Source organism: Malurus melanocephalus, unplaced genomic scaffold, assembly GCF_030028575.1.
Source record: "Malurus melanocephalus ecotype Western Australia unplaced genomic scaffold, MMel_1.1 scaffold_48, whole genome shotgun sequence".
Taxonomy (NCBI): domain Eukaryota; kingdom Metazoa; phylum Chordata; class Aves; order Passeriformes; family Maluridae; genus Malurus; species Malurus melanocephalus.
The window spans coordinates 2708377-2726500 of NW_026623280.1; the positions used below are offsets into that span (position 1 = coordinate 2708377).

The following is an 18124-nucleotide window of genomic DNA, read 5'->3' on the forward strand; positions in this document are numbered from 1 at the left end:
GGTGACCCTCAAGAAGAACGATTTCCACTGGGGCCCTGAACAGCAGCAAGCCTTTGCCCAAATCAAGCAGGAAATCGCTCATGCAGTAGCTCTCGGCCCAGTCAGGACAGGACCAGAGGTGAAGAACGTGCTCTACTCTGTAGCCAGGAGCAATGGTCTGTCCTGGAGCCTCTAGCAAAAGGTGTCTGGTGAGACTCGAGGCCGGCCACTGGGATTCTGGAGCCGAAGCTACCGAGGGTCTGAGGCCAACTACACCCCAACAGAGAAGGAGATCTTGGCAGCCTATGAGGGAGTYCRAGCTGCTTCAGAGGTGATTGGCACTGAAGCCCAACTCCTTCTGGCACCCCGACTACCAGTGCTGGGGTGGATGTTTAAAGCTAAGGTCCCCTCTACCCACCACRCCACCGATGCTACCTGGAGCAAATGGATTGCTCTCATTACTCAGCGCGCCTGCATTGGAAACCCGAATCRCCCTGGGATCCTGGAAATAATTACAAATTGGCTTGAAGGTAAAGAMTTTGGTCTTGCTGATAAGGAGGAACATGAGCAAGTGACTCGGGCTGAGAAAGCTCCACTGTACAACCAACTGCCAGCAGAGGATAAATGCTACGCTCTCTTCACTGATGGTTCCTGTCGCATTGTCGGGATGAACCGAAAGTGGAAAGCAGTTGTGTGGAGCCCCACACTACAGGTTGCACAGGCCACAGAAGGAGAAGGTGGATCAAGTCAATTTGCTGAACTCAAAGCCATCCAGCTGGCCCTGGTCGTTGCTGAGAGGGAAAAGTGGCCAAAGCTCTACCTTTACACAGATTCATGAATGGTGGCCAGCACTTTGTGGGGATGGCTGGACAAATGGAAAAAGGCCAATTGGCAGCGTAGGGGAAAACCAGTCTGGGCTGCTGAAGAGTAGAAAGACATAGCGGCCCACATGGAGAAGCTACCTGTGAAAGACCGCCATGTAGATGCCTATGTCCCCAAGAGCCGGGCTAATAACACCAAAACAATGAGCAGTTAGATCAGGCTGCAAAGATAAAGGTGTCCCAGATAGATCTGGATTGGCAACACAAGGGTGAGTTGTTCATAGCTCGATGGGCCCATGATGCCTCAGGCCACCAGGGCAGAGATGCCACTTATAAGTGGGCACGAGACTGAGGGGTGGATCTAACCATGGACAGTATCTCCCAGGTTATTCACGACTGTGAGACATGCGCTGCGATCAAGCAGGCAAAGCGGGTGAAATCCCTGTCATATGGGGGAAGGTGGGACAAGTACAACTATGGAGAGGCCTGGCAGGTTGATTACATYACACTGCCCCAGACCCATCATGGCAAGCACTGAAAAGTGGAGTTTTGAAAACCACCTTGAAGGCCTTGGGTGGGGGGGGGGTGTACTTTCAAAAACTGGGAACAGCATCTAGCAAAGGCTGCCTGGATGGTAAACACCCGAGGCTCCGCCAACCAAGCCGGCCCTGCCCAATCTGAACCCCTGCATACAGTAGACGGAGACAGGGTCCCAGCAGTACATCTCAGAGGTCTGTTAGAAAAGAATGTCTGGATTAATTCTGCCTCAAGCAAAGACAAACCCATCCATGGGGTTGTCTTTGCTCAGGTGCCAGGTTACACACGCAGGARGACGGAGAAACTTGTTGTGTACCTCAGGGGGATTTGATTTTGAGTGAAAACCGATTGTAATGTTGAGATGTCTATAATTACTGCTTGCTGAATGTCACTGCCACTATTTTCTATASATGTATATATTTGTGTGTCTTTAGAGTTAGAATGTATTAGTTTGGGCTTTAAGCCAATGGATATGGAATAAGGGGTGAAATATCTTGGGTTGATTTTACGATAACACTCTATTCCTATATTCCGTCTGCTTGTATGCCCAAAAAACGTGCCCGTGCCTTTAAATCTGACCTGGAAGAAGGGGTAGGGGAGGCTGGGAAGGCAGCGCAGGCAGTTCAAAGCSRGGRCTGYYRCGCAGCCGATTGCTGTCAGTAGCTCCGCTGGATGCCGCGAGAACTCACCTTGCGGTGTGCAAGGGAGTTACACTGGTGCCGCTTAGCCAGCTCGGGTTTGTTACCTTGGGCAAACAGCTCTCCCTGGACTGCCACCCCTTCTGTGACTCCTGTGATTTTCTTCTGGAGTGGATTGGCAGCGCTTCGGTCCAGGAACAGGGAAGCAAGCGGTATCAGCTGGCGGACCAGTGGGGACAAGGCRCGGGTGCTGCTCCCTCTTGTCCCGGACTCCAGAAGAAGCCAAGCCAGTGACAGAAAAGCACACCGAGCCCTCTGTTTCATCCACAGTGAGGAGAGGACTACCCCCAGGTTTCCACTGTTGCTTAAACAGCCACGTGGGCTTTTCTTTTGTTTTTTCTCCCTACAACAAGAACCACGCCATCTTTCTCCGCACCACGCACTGAGTACCTGTAGGGGCAGGGGGCCGCGTGTGTTCCTGGACTTTTAATTATCTAACAGCTACTTTTTTTTTCACCTGTGTCCTATGGGTACCTTGTTTCATTAATAAACTATTTTTCTCTTCACTTTCGCCCAAACATCTATTTCATACTGGTGGAAAAAAATTACCAATTTTTTTTTTCACTTCAGAGGAAACATTTACTCTGTAACATTTTTCTCTGAAAACATTGTCTCAAACCGAGACAAAYAGTCATATGTTCATGATGTATGATGAACTAATGCCCACAATGCTAGTGTGTGTGCTAAAATGGGAAAATAAATGAACAATAGCATGCAATTTTGAAAACACAAAGTTAGTGGATTGAAAGTTACGGGTAAATTTACAACATATACTCTCCATGAAAAGAACAGATTTCCCCGTATAATTTTTAAAAATACATGAACAATATTCTTAGCTATTAAGGTGTCATTATCATTGACAGTCCTACAAATTTTAGCTACCTCAATATAAACACTTCTAAGCTTTGTAAGGAACACACACTGCACTTGTTATTACCTGTTAAGTTTATTCGTTCTATATGGGCTTTTCACAATTGCAGTTTCTAAATTTACAAATATATCTTTTTTGTGCTTGTGTAATTTCTAGGCTATACCCCTATACAAGTATGTTCTACATTCTGTATTGCTGTTTTCAGGATKGTACACATTCCATAAATCAAAAGCAGCAAGAAGTAATATTAAGATTGYACACAGTCTATCTTTGACAAACTAAAAAACTAGGGATTCCCTGTGAAAAGTTCTTTCTCTCAAGGGGAAAAAAAAAGAGAGAAAGCGAAAAATATTCTAATTGAATAATGCAGATAAAAGGTATTTCAGCACAAAAAGACAGAATGATTCAGGAGAAATTCTAAGAGATTTCCTAAATACTGTCCCCACTTAAAAAAAAAATCAAAAATCAGTATTTTAAAAAAGAGAAGGTCAAAGTGGACATATGCAGCGTTACGTGAAAGAGTTAAAGCTATTGATGAAAGACTATTTGCTGATAAGGATGCATCTATTTGAAATAGGATAGCATTTGGGACTACTAGAACAAAAGTCTACAGAAAACTGATAAATCAAGGAACTGAGMAGGATTTAAACAAACAACAGACATGGCTGAGAACACATGAAATGTCACGAGTACAGCTGAGAAATAAGTGATGGCACAGGACCACTTACTCTGCTACTAACAAGACATTTGCTTTGGCCTCCACAGAGCGAGACAGCTATCAATCCTGCCACAGCTCCAGAAATGCTCGACTGAAGCCCTAARAAAAGTGGCTGTCATTTCTGGGTGTGCTCATGGAACACCCCAATAAGTCTGGCTTTCAAAAAACAAAACATCCACCAYGTATCACAGTCACGTGAAATCCTAAGTGACCTAAGGACCCTAAGCTCCTTATCCAAATAGTGCTGTTACGAAACACCAGGGCCTGGATCCTCCAAGAAAATCGCTGGAGTGATGGTAATTTCACATCCCAGTACCCAACTTGCAGGTGTTGTGCCTTTGCCATGGAGCCCTAAGCCCTGCTACTCACTCCCGTGCCTCACACGGTGCCACCCAAATCAGAAGCCAGAACGATCCACTGCTGCCAGCAGGAGAAGGCCAAGGCCACACCCATCTGTAGCCCCACTTCTTCCCCAGGACCTGCATTTTTAAGCAGTGATACTCAAATGTTTTAGTCTCGATACCTTTTTCAAGGTTCCCAGGCTGCTCCTGAAAGAAACCTACTGGACAGTCCTTTCCTTCAAGGACACAGCTGGAGAAAGTGAAAAACATCATACACAGAAATCCACCAGGTTGCAAGTAGAGTTTGCACTTTCTGAAGTCCATTGGGATGTGTGGGGAAAGATGGGAGCAGAGAGGCTCAACCTTGTCAGGATGGAAGTGCTTGAGAACATCCAAAGCAGATCTTTGGCCATCTGGGAAAGCTGGATATTGAAAAYGTAGGCACTCACACAGGTTAGGCAACTTCTAAGGTTAGGTGGCAGTTCAGTGGGGATATTGAGGATCTCAGTTTGGGCTTTCAATGCCTAAATCCCACTTAAGTCCCACTTAAGGCATCTAATCCTTTTGTGGATCTGGGCCTAAAGCCTTGCCCGGAAGGAGAGAGTCTATGCATGCAAAAGCTGATGGTCAGTGACAGTCTGGYTCTGTTAAAACTAAACTACACAGAGAATGACCTTATTTTGTACAAGTGAATAATGCAGAATAATCAAAGGCACGCTCTAGTCACGGAAAGTTAATGGAAAGTTAGTGCAGCTGATACAGATCACAGTCCTGTCTTTAGACCCCATGACAGTTATGCTGACCTGGAGAACATTATAACCCATAAATCATGGGTCTTCAATAGCTCGTGGGAGGAAGTACATTTGGAAATGTTCAAAAGACAAAATKACTACAAAAGTCCTCAAAAAACCCCACCTCATTTGTCCATACCAGCTAAGAGGTAAACTAGAAAGGAGCAGAAATTTATAAAACTCTGTAATGTTTACARAGAGTTAATAATTCAAAGAACAATATTCTGTTATTGAGTGACCAACTGGTTTGCCATGCTCCATGGAATTAAGTAGTTTCAGTCCAGTTTCTAATAGCCAGGAATCCACCTGGCAAAAGTTACCGATTTATTTCTCACTTACCTGCATTGCTGTTGGCTATCTCAGCCACGAAATAACGTGTGAGTGGATGTGGATTACAGCTTATATTCCCTAAATTCCCTACACCTTTTATCTCCATATCACAAATGCATTTTTTTATTTTTTTTAAAGTGCCTATACTTACCACCCCTTGATTTTAGTTGAAAGGACTGYGAATATGATAATTTAATATACAAATTGTCTTATTGATGAAAGTGATCTTGGCATAAAAGTAGAATAGAATTAAAACAATAAAAATACAACTTAATATTACTGTTCTGTGTTACTGTTGTTACAGGAGAGATATCATTAATTATTACTATTTATTTCTGCCAGATCCCAGGTATGCATTGCAACATTTAACTGACTGCAATCACTGAGATTCCTCTGTGGTTAAAACACTGAGGTCTCCATTTTGGGGATTCAAATACATCTTCCCAGAGCACTGCTTCAAATAAAAATTCTCCTGCAGCTGCCCATCAACCAGCATCTGAACTTYATAAACCAGAGGGAAACAAAGGAGCCTGCTTTCCAGTTCTTCCTATTTGCAGATGGGCAAAGAGTTTTGGGAGCTCACTCACTAACTCCTGCATATTTTGCACTACAAAATCTGTATTCAATGCAAAATACAGGAGAGCAGAATAAGCATATATGTCACAGATYGTAAAGATGCCAAAGACACTTTAAGCAAAGGAAAAATTGCCCATTGTCCCATGCCACCGAAGTCCAGGGAGTCATGGTGCACTCCTTCCTTCCTGAACACTGCATTATCCCCTCCAGACTGAAACGTGGTTTCCTYTGGCAAGCTCAATGATTCATAAAGCCCCCACCTGGTATTCAAGGGGTGCAGGAATTATTAATGCTTTGTAATCTGCTCATGGTAAGGAGGCCAATGTGGTTTCCCTGATTTACTTGGATATTGGTCTGGAGTCTCACTRTGCTTTCACCTGCATTTTACTTTCAGTTCTGGATTCTTTCCAGGATAAAGAYGCAAAGTCAAGGTGGTATCTTTCCTGTCCAGCCACCTCCTCCCTTTCAGTAAAATGTTAATATACTTACAGACTTACAGGTCTGATATACAGGAGGACGYCAATACACTCTTAACACTGACAAAGTCAAACAACAGAAAACGTTCTGCAATTTGGCATTTTTTCCCCCCGAATTAATTTTCAAAAGTATTCCTTTTCAGTAGAAGTCAGTCTATTTTTGCCTGCTATTAGTCTATGTATAAACTAAATCTCACCTTCCCGACTCACACAAGCAATTGCCCCCTTGGTCTGGCAAGGCAGCTCAGAGAAATAGGGAAAACAGGATTTTTCCTTTATTTACCTATGCATTTTAGTGGCAACCTGTGCTTGGCTGAGACTGGTCAGCTGTAAGAGACTGATGATGAGAATTGCTTGAAATACTTCTGGTTGAAAAATACATCAGTCAAAATTACCGGTAAAACAAYGGATGAATGTGACACGTATGAAATACAGAAATAATCTAGAAAAATAAAAATAACMCAAATTCCAGCCTAGGACTCCTAAAATCTAAGTTTTACAAATTATAATAAATGTTACAACAAATAAATACACAAAACAGTAAGTCAGAATACTGCAAGGTGACAGTATGCTGTCTACAGAACAGTAAGGGTTAACTTTCTTGAAGAAGTTTAGGGGGCCACRAAATTTGCAAATTAAAATTCACACCAATTTGAAAGGTTACATTAAATAACGCATGAAGCTAATTTTGCTTGCCTTTCTCACTGACTGCTACTCCTATCCTAGGTTCCTCCTTACAAAGGACAGGCACATCAAGGAAATAACACCCAGGAAAAAAATTAAGGGGAAAATATTAGTGGAATGCAGCAGGCTTGGAGGAGAGACCCATTTATGCAGAGAAAGTGCTTAAGCWGGGACACTGGTGACCGTGTCTACGGGTACATTGAGAGGTTTGGTGAGCGCATGCACAGGGAAGGAGGATTTGGTTATGGTTAGAATTTGTGAGTGACAGCCATGTGACAGCTGGGAGTCAGCAAAGATTTTGTAGGGATGGAAATTCCTGAGACAAGASACACGACTGCTCATGCGATCTGCATGTGCCTATCATCATGCTGTATTATAATAGCTGACACCATGGTTTACCAGTTTTCCAAAAGAGAGACTATAAATTAGGAAAAGAATTTGAGGCACAGCAGATGAGAAATTAAAGTCATAACATTAAAAAACAAAGGGATAAATACAACTTCTTTTCATGTTATTGAAACAAGCAAACAAAAATCTCCAGTCAAACCACACAACACCAGTAAAACTTGCCCTTCCATTATTTACCTTTAGTGGCAGGTTATTATTTCCATAGAATATTTTTTTTTTCTTTATTGACTTATCTGGAAAGGTCTGATTCCTACAAGCGTACTTAATTTTTAGTATGTGAATAATCCCACCAATTACTAATATACTGTAGCTATTCCTAGACTTTYAGAATCAGGGCCTAAGTCGCAATGTGCAATTAAGCAGAGGCTTTTCCAAGGGACTGTTTCATTTGCCCTTCTGGAGGTCTTACAGGGACGTGAAGCCAGAGGAGATGTGAATTAAATCGAACCTGAAAAACCGAAATACTTTCCCTTTAACTCTGAATTCAAGCCAATAAAGTATCACATGACCTTTACCGTAATTTCTATTAAAATCATTTCATGTCTGGTTGCTTCTGCTATCCTGGCTCATTTGTATTGTTTACAACAAGTCATTGCTCTCGACAGTTAGTGGTGGCTGAATCCATGGTTACCAGTTTTTACATTCACTGGTTAAATGGAATGCAGCTCTTCAGTGGGGTTTCATGGAGAAAGCTCTTAAGAAACCACAATCCAGCTATCAATCAGRCTAACCTGGGAGAAATTAATCTGATAAACAGAAGTATCACTGCATATGAAAAATTTATTGAAAGGGAGCTCAAGGCTTTTATTAGCTGCAGTCGCAAAACTGGACACGTTTGGGTCAGACTCAGTACAGGGAAGACTTGGGTTATGAGGTCTATGTCTGACATTCATCCATGTTGTGCCTCCTCTGGCGCTCGCTGCTAATACAACTATACTGTTCAAGGCTTTAAAAAAAAATAAAAATCTCAAACACTTATTTTACCAGAAATGTGCTCGGAATATAAATAGTGCTTAAATACAGGTTTAACCAGACTGCAGTCCCGGCAAAGTAACTTAAACAGACACAGACAAGATAGTAAAACACAAAATAGACAGCCTTGAGTAGAATCCAATTAAGACAAAAAACACCCCAAACAGAGCAACATTGTTAACGACTAAATTAAGCCTGCAAACACATATATTTTATTGCCACCTAAGAACAATACGGACTAATTCTGTTTGCTTTGTTATTTATAGTTTGGTGTAGGGTGGGGTTGCCAAAATCAAAGAGCAAAGCAGAAACTTATTTGCAAGATGAACCCCCAAATCCTTAAAAAAATGCCTAAAAACATAAGAAAAGTTCTTTACAGTTTGATGGATACAATATTTGTCCCACAAGCTACAATGACAGCAACAAATAGTTAAATCAAACATATTACTACAAGCTCATCTACTGCAAAGTCACTGTATCAGAAGCCCGAATTGATTTGTTTCCTTAGAACAAATTGAAAATGAATGTAACATAACATCCGAAAAAAGAAATCCCTCCTGCCCTGCTAATCGGATATCGCATAATGGTTGATTGCAGCTTTGCACCGTGCTATTGTTGCCTATATCATACATACTTACAGGTTCTGGGTTCTTCCAAGAGTTTGGTGCAGTTTCAAGGACAAATGTCTTAAGGAAGTCTTTCTACTGTGCAGCAGTGATCCTAGCTCTGATCTCATTACATGAGCAAAGTGCTACAGCTGACAATATAAAGGAAACTTCCTGCGTGAAGAAGAAATCTTGGAAAGTCTCAGGGTTAAAAAGGCTGCTTAAATGTGCTGCTTGATTTGCTCCCTAGTTGTGTATACACAGTAGCAGCTGATCTCTGTTTGCAGCCCTGCAGAAAGAAACCTTTGCTGAAAACCAATGGCATCACATTTCAGTGGAGCTACTGCCAGGCTCTGGAGAGCAAAGCAACCTTTGACAACTTCACCCAGTTCAAACCACCGGCGTTTGCTGCATGTCCTGCAGGACTTTTGAAATGGCATATTTACTGTATTATTTTTATTAACRCCACCCTGAAATTCTGCATCCCAGACAGCCGTGATACAAGCAGAAGTCTCCCTCACTGTAATAGGAGGTTCTGACTGTGTCAGGACTGTGAACTGCAGAATTCGCCACAATATCTTTTGCTTTGTCTTGATTGTGGCATTTGCAGATGAGAAGCTGTTAGCTGCACTCAAAAGCATTTTCTGTCTTAGAATTGCTAAATTAAGTGCAACAGGCATCCTGTTTATCCTAAATTAATCCTGAGCCTGCCTTGCATCTGTCACGCACTGCTCAATGCTTTTCTTTCTGATACAGAGTACAAATCAAAAGATTTTGGGAGTGAGAGGGGGCTCATTCTTTCAGTTAATATTTTATCTAGAGCCTGGTCTAGCCTGGTCCCTGTCGGACTAAAACCATGGAGCACAACGTCCAAAATTCCGCAAAGTTTGTAATTCTGACCAAAGTTTCAGTGTGACTACAAATATCTGTTAGTGCCCCCTTAGCTCCTGCCTCAGCCCTACAGAACCAACCCAGGAATGCGCAGAACCTGCACCAGCTTCTGCGGCTCTGACCGCTGCCCAGGCAAACTAGTAAGACCAGAAATTCAGAATTTAAAAAGAACACATCTGCTAGCGCTATTTCAGCTCTTAACTGGGAAGCAATACTCCAAACACATCCTCACATTTGATGTTAAAGAATTATCAATAATTAATTCAGATTTAGTTGTTTCACCATTTAGCCCAGGGTGATTCTCCAAAGAGCAACTGGGACCACACGTTCCCTTGGCACTGTCAGAGCATGACCGCAGAGCTTGCATGCTGCTTCCCAAACAGGACCTACTTCTCTCTCCAGGAGAGCTTGCATGCTGCTTCCCAAACAGGACCTACTTCTCTCTCCAGGATAGCCAGAAAGTCCCAGAAACAAAATTCAGAAGAATCTCTTTCAAAAGTGCACCATTGCAGAGTTTGGTCAGGAGGAGTTGAGGGKTTTTTTCCCGGGCATTTGTAAAACAGATTAATCACCACCCTCTTTTCCCCTCGGGCACTATGACTATTCTAGCTACTAGTATATTGCGTGTTATTTCTTTAATATTTTGAACTTGATTCCAAAGGGCAGAAACCAAAACTGACAGTACATCAAGACAACATGCTCTGTGATTCAAACAGCAAAATAATTGAGATCTGTGCATATACAACATCCAAGTCTGTGTATGCACATTGCACATGTGTGCACACACTAATTCACAAGCACAAACAACTGTAAGGGCTTGTGGCCCAATTTTCAGACACTCACAGTTTATGTCCTCACCTTCTTTCAAATAAAAAAAATAAGAACAAGCAAAATCTGATTAGTAAAAGATCAAAATCATTATTGTAAAAATTAGGCACCATTTAATAGCAGGGTAACCACAATGAACCAACACGCGCTTCCGCACAAATTTCTCTGTCTCCTTTGGGAAAAGGATCCTGTCCACTGGACAGTGTCACACCAGAGAAATGAAAGTGTGTGGTGGCACCGGCAGGTTTAATCATGCTCTTCTCCCTCCAGGGACASTGCAAGGCAGTGACTCAAAATCCTGGCTATGAGGCAAGGCTCCACTGTCTGTCTGTGTCACCTCCGACACATCGCCTCACCTTTCCGTRCCTAAACTGACACCATCACATTTAATGCAGGTTGCAAAAGCACAGCTTCTGTCCCTCTGTCACTCAGGCTGTGAGAGGGGATTGCATGCTGGGGAACAGTAAAGGACTAAAGCTCACGGCTGTGCATCCTGCTCCCAGATGTGCCATACACAGGACCATGAGTGACCTTGAACCGCCTGCTCTCTGTGCTCCAGTGCCCAGCCTGCTGCCCAGATTGCACATAACTCACTCACAGSACTTGTCCACCTGGTCCCTTTTGACTGTAGTATGGCAGAAGAGGGTTTTTTTTTTTTCCATTAGAAATTCAGCACAGAGTAAAACAAGTTCTTTTTGCCAGGTGAAACTCAATGCACTAATTTAAGACAAGTAAAAAAAAAAAAATCCCAGCGGAAGCAGGAATTTCAGTGAATGAAGTTTTCTCCTCAAGAGCCTCTAAATACCCAACTATCAGCCACAGAAAGGCTGAGACTTCTGAATGCAGCAGGAGCAGTATTATGACCATATCCAGACATCCAACCCCACACAGACCTACTGGCACTTGTCAGGGCTGGAGGACATTCACCCCTCTCAGTTTGACTCCACTTCTTACCTTTCCTCCATAACAGTGCCTCCTTGTCACACCTGGGTCCATACAGATCCAGGGACACAGCTCCTTCAGCTGTACTCTTTTGTACAAGTATGCACAGGTTCCGAACATGGGACAAATGGGAATTGCAAAATCTTTGTCCTCCCAGCCTTCCCAGACACATCTCAACCCACAGCACTCTTGACTTCCCTTTTCTCTCCTTTCTGCTTTTCTCATTGCATTTTGTTTTCACAGGATTATGTCCATCAAGGAGAACAGTAACAATTCAAAACCTATTTACCAGCCTTCAGAGGGCAGGGTAGAGTAGTCTGGCTATTAAGACTACTTAATACGGCAAAAAAATGTTCAGAGAGGATGGGGAGCAAGAGCTAGGAGAGAAATGAAGGGGAGGCTGACCCCAAACTTACGTGATATCAKAAGTTGTAGGTCGCCATCCCATCTCCACCTGTCCCCAGTGGAAATGGTGGCCCTTTGAAGCCAACCCCACTGCCTGCTCTTCTAAAATCTAGACTAGTACAGGTGTCCAAGATGGACCATGCTTGTCTTCCTGATTTCTGTCAGTTATAACAATTTAAAAAGCTCATTTAATTCATGAGGATCTTAAAACTCAAAAATATCATCAAGAAGACACTCATTGCTAATACTAAAGACCACTAAACTAGAGCAAATTCTCAGTTTTTACACGAACATTTGTTTTGTATTTTAAAACCTTGTTTCCAGGAGTCAAGTAATAAGAGAGCCACTTTCTTGTTTAAAAAGAGATTCCTGGCTCTTGTAATTAAAGAGGAACAATTGAAGGTAATCACAATAAAACAGAAGTCCAGCAGAGGCACAGTGACACTTTTTAAAAAAGTCCCATCTTCCAGCTAGTCTCAAAATTTTCAATAAGCAGTATCAGTTTTAATTATCAATCTCAGAATCCAAAAGTACACAGAGACTACAAGAAACATATCCTGTTTTTTTCAGATACTTACGACTTTGCTTAAATATTAAGCCTGAAATTCTATTCATYTAGACCTGCCTGATTCCCGCACAGATCCTGAATGTATCATTTTTTCAGTCTATCCATATACATTGTAACTGTGGCTACCGGATTTTCTTTTTTGACTTTCTAATACACATGGATCCTAATCAACATATGGAACACCTTCTGCATTATCACAAAAYGAGTAGCTATGCTCTTCTCATTTAAACACCTCCATAAAAGTTGYTTTTTTCTTTTCACCTATCAAGACTTTAAACCAAACTAAAACAATCATCAGGAACTGTATATGCCTAAGCTACTTGCTGTTCTTATTAGAAGCTCTGCRCTACTCTATCATTCAAGATTTTCTGTCCCATCATATTAAATATGCTTAYATTTCGTGCTTTGTGTCCAATCAAAATTGTTTGGGTTTCCACACTGTACCTATCTTCTATTTGCTCTCTAAAACATCCAGCACACGTTGAGACCAATGTAGGTGATAATACAGATGTAAATATCATCATGGCGGCATCATGATAAATTTGATGTTGGGAATAATTCATTCAAGGTATCTAGATCCAATTTAAATTCTTTTCCAATTTTAACTGAGGCTTCATAACCAGATGAACTTAAATGAAGGTGTACAACTTCATGCTACGCTGGTAAACCAYCCTAACTAGGAAATAAATTTTAAGTGATTAAGTTGAATTGTTCGTACAAAATGCCAACTTCAGCTTTTCACCCATACAAAATAGCTTGGAAAATATATACTGCATGTGTTTATTATAGCTACAGTTGCTATGAACATCTATAACTCTCCAACAATTTCTTTGATTTATGTTCAAAAACATACAGGGCATGAAATGATGCCTGCAACCTTACATTTCCCTCAAGAACATTGTGGGGAGAAGATATATTCCAAAACATCATGTTAGATTCCTTGTTATGTCTCCTTTTTAAAATAAATGTATGATAATCAATTACACATGCTTCAAAGCAACTGCCACTAGATTCCCCAACAGAAAAGCTGTTTGAGAAAAGTTCCATTTTCTTTTCCCTAATGGTTGAGTTATAATAAGAGATCTTGCCTAGATATTAAAGGGAAAAAAATATTATAAAGGATAGGCCCTGCTCCACTTGTATATGCAYGCACAGGTTTGTGCTTGCCTAGACTTGACTTAGAACAAGGTTTTCAGAGAAGTAACATCTCCACTGATCAACGTGCTAAGAAAAGGATGAGAGTGTGAAGATCTTGCACCTAATCTCCTTGTCGTATATGCTTGTAGTAATCCAAATGATGTCAAGAGAATGACACCGATGATAAGTTAATGTATCAGGCTCGACTTCCCTTTCAACCTCAATATGCAAAACATCCCTTTAAGAAGTCCACCCAGCTGTAGCCTCCACTAGAAACAGAAACCTGCAGATGTTTATAGGAATATCAATTAAGCTGGATGGGAGCTCTGCCATTAATGCTGGTGCATGTAAGATTGGACTTTGCAGATCTGTCTGAACTCCACGCAGATGCTGAAGTGCACGTTTTCTCCAGGGTATTGAGGCAGTGGGTTATATGCCATTAACAGGTAAGCATAATATGGATGGTATTTCCATAGTCTCATGCCTCTGGCACAGGGACAAGGGCAGCATCCCCAGGCAGCACCCTTGCCCACAGTGGGAGGACCGAGCAACCAGGAAATGCAGRGAGTGCATGGACCTCCAACACAGAAAAGATCAGGATCTACAGCCTGCCCTGATTCAGGTAGTTTGGGCTGCCTGCAYTCCAAACAGGGAGCTGTCATTCCCTGTGTCCTGGGCACTTAATTCAATCCTTGGGTTACACCACAAACTAAACAGCTGACAAATATAGAAAACTGCATTGGATGAGACAAGCCCCTCTAAGGAGGACTGGCACCGAGTTTCCAACAAATACAGAATAAGGTGGAGGTATGACTTGTTTCATGGCCCTGTTCATCCCTGTAAACATGCAAAATTTGCATGTCAAATAGGGAGATGGAAATAAATTCACTCATTCTACTCTTTTTTTTCCCCCCCGTTTTCTTGGAATCAAAGAATGAAAATTCACAGGAGGGGAAATACTGGCTTGCCCCTCTTTGGCCTCCAGTGCTATTTTATCCATTACWAAGGAAGMCAAGRAGGAGGAGGAGAGAGGAYTGGACATGMGTGCCTACTGCCCATGCAGCCCCAGCTAGATAGCATCAACAGTTGTTCTCCTATTTTCACAGTGGGAAATAAGCAGGTACTAGCTGTATTGGAATAATCAGGAGGAATCTAGGTCAAAATCAAAGCAAGACTGCTCTGTCCATTTGACAAAACTCACATGCAAACACAATACCCATGTAAAAACAAAGAAGTTATTTGTAGCAGTTATCTCTGTTAGGATTGCTAAACAAGCGTGCAGACATTGGCCTACCTTGAGTAAAAGGCACTACTCCTTCCCCGTGACTTCTGAAAAGGCATTCAAAATCAATATAAAATTGCAATATTAGGAAATTTTATAATCATTATTTCAAGAAAGCAGACTTGAAAGGGTCTCTTGTTCATGGGTAAATCTTCAGTTAGTTTTTCTAGTACCGGTGTTTCAATCGAAAGATTCGCCAACTGCCCCCTGGAGAAAACTGAAGATCTGCATTTAAATGGAGATATAGTATTTCCAAATGCACGGTACCTGCAAGGCAGATACTGTCAAGGTTTCTTAGTGAGTGGATCTCAAATTGTATTAGGTACATTTCAGTGCCGTAACTATCCCCATTTCCTAAGACTGCGGCTATTTCCATAAAATTTTTTTTCYTGTGTGCATGCTTTGTAATATTTGTCCTGATAAGTCAAAATTAAACCCCCATCCACAACAAAGCCCTCACACAGCAACAAAAAGGAATTACAACCTTATGCATAATTTTCTGATGGGGATGATGAGGACTGTATTAGACGGCCTGACTAAAAATCTTAAATAATTGAAAACTCTGATGACTTAATAGAGTACTAAGCTTGGTTTACAATGCAGCCAATTTAGAGCCATAAAAACACCGTGTAAAATGTTTATCTTGTGGTTGACCATTACATATCCTATTTATTATTCCAAAGTATTTCAACAGCATTTTTCTTCATCTATGTGGCTGCTGGCATTTAGCACCCACTTGCTAAATTCACGTGATTTTCCTGGAACAGCTTTAGGAAAAGAAAACAAAAAATTAGCAGATCACTACAAAACTGTTCCTTGTTACTATATGCCTCCTTTTCACATTCTGATTTGAACTGACTTCATGTGCCACAAAATACGTTCGAAACCGCCGAGGCTAAAATATAATAAATCAAAGCCATATACGTGCAGTTAAAAAGACTGGTGCAACTACTGATCCTGACACATCAGAGAGCCAAAAAAAAAATCAAACCTCATGAATACTTTGTTGCTAATGTACACGAGTTCAAAGAGCAATGTTCCTCTTAGGAAAACATCTTAATTTTCATATCAGAAAATCATCCTAACCWTCCAGAAAAGTTTTTAYGAGTATGCAAGGAAGGCAGAGAGAAGGTTCAGAGCGCAAAAGACACTCGTGATGGGTTTCAGACACGCAGGCATTAGTCCAGGCAGCCTCTCGCTGAAATCCAGGTTGCAATTGAAATGTCCCTGTAAACAAGGTTACTGCGAACGGCCCAAGATATCCTTCTCAGCAACACCTTCACCAGGAGCCCTTCAGCTGTCTACTTAGTTTGTTATACCTTATCTCACAGCCCTGACATCCTAATGCTGATTCAAATTCGGGATTCAAAATGAAAGACGAAATATCTCTAAGATCACTTAATATTGAAATACCATTGCAGTAATAAGTGGTGCCGGGCTGGAGATATGGATATAGTACTCTAGTGGTAACCTTTTAATTTCTGACAAAATACTGTGGAATAACTGTGGTGCTGCACAGTTAATGCAATCGATTTGTTTTCCTTATTTTGATAATGTGCATGCTGAATGTCGTGTTTACCTTCTCCTGCCCCTGGCACATTTTTAAAGTCCTCTAAAAGGAGACCTGCCAGATTCCTGTACAGACATGAAACACCTCACACAACGGAGCCCCCCTCCCCAGCACAYTGAACCATAGCTACCCTGATGCTCTCAAGACAAGGAAGATCATAACCATGAGTTGCTTCGTCATTCTAAGTCTTTGGCTATTTTCAGTGGAAATGCAATGCTTGCACCATGTATAATCTAATGTAGGTTATATTGTAAATTACTCCCATTCTGAAAGTGAGGGGAGGTATGCTACACCAGAACTGTTTGTCCTCTGAAATAAACCAGGGAAGTAACAATGAAAGGTATCAGGCAAGTTTTACATGTTGTATTTTAAACAGGATAGCTACTAAATGCCTAAAACTTTTGTGGGTTTATACAAAGGGCACTCAGATTACCCAGTCACAGACAGTGAAGCGGGAGGGGGGGGGTCATCTGTTTTTCTTTTGTGTGATGTTTACTATCAGACTCTCCTTAATAGTATAAAAAGACAGGATTCCAGGCGGTGGGGGTGGAGTGGGATGGGGGCACAGAATAGGGGAGGGGAAGAATTACAGGAGAGAAACGCAAGCTGCTCAGTGCCTGCCTTCCCACACTACCACKCACCTTCATTTTCATCTCCTTTATATTCTACTCATTTTTACTTGCCTCCCCCATTATTTAGTCATCTCTTAAATGCAGTCCTCTCTTCTCCGGGATCACGAAAAACATATTAACTAGACCCAGTACACCCAGCACTTCAAAATGTACCTCCAGACCAGTCATTTCTTCATGGCACTAATGACCACGAGAAAAATTAAAAATAAAATAATTTTTCCTAAAAAATAATTTTAAAAAGGAAAAAAAAAAAATTCCTCACAGCCAGGTGACATTCAGACCCCACAGGCAGCCGCTTTCCCAAATCCCCCTCCTGCCCACGGCCGGCGCTGGGAGGGCCAAGCGGCCGGAGGAGCGGGCAGTGCGCGGACTTTGCACACTTTCCTTCCTTCGCCCTGCCGATGCCGGGAGCGCGCTGCCTTTGTGTGCGCGCGTCCGCCCGCGGGTCCCGACACCCCGGCACGGGCGGACAGGAGCGCGTCCCGCGTGGGGCGGCCACGCCGCCGCTCCCGCCACCCGGGGCCGGCAGCGGAGCGCCGTGACCCCCGCCCGGCGGGCAGGGCTGCCCCCGGGCCTGCTCCGCTCCCGCACAAGTATTCCAGGAAGGAGCGAACGGCGGGGGAGGGACGGGCACGGGGACGAGAACGGGCCCCCCCGCCGGCCTCGCCCCGCACCGCAGCCGGGACACTTCGGGGCTCCCGRGAGGGCACGGCGGGGGGGGGCAGGGCGACACGGCAGCGCCGCGACAGCCACGCGCGCCCCGGCACCGGCTGGCAGAGTCTGGTCCCCCTGCTCCGCTCGCAGCCGCCGGAGCCACCCCGGGACCCCGGCCCTRAACTCTTGCTGGCTAAAGCCTCGTCACTTTGCCGGCACTCCTGACCCTGGGCGGGAGAGACASACACACACACACAACCTGCGGGGTAGGATGTGTCAGTGGCCAAAAAATCATTCTCCTTCCATTCTTCCCCCCCCCTCCCCCCCCAACACCCGGGCCAGTAATGCTAAATAATTGTCCGAGAGGCGAGAGCTACTGAACCCCGGGCGGCCGGTACTGTCGTGCGG

The 18124-nt window shown here is 43.0% G+C and overlaps 1 protein-coding gene across 9 annotated transcripts in view; it reads right to left on the reverse strand.

Annotated features, from left to right (window-relative positions):
- ESRRG (estrogen related receptor gamma) overlaps positions 1-18124 on the reverse strand; it is a 448915-nt gene that overhangs the window by 358820 nt on the left and 71971 nt on the right. The window lies entirely within an intron of this gene.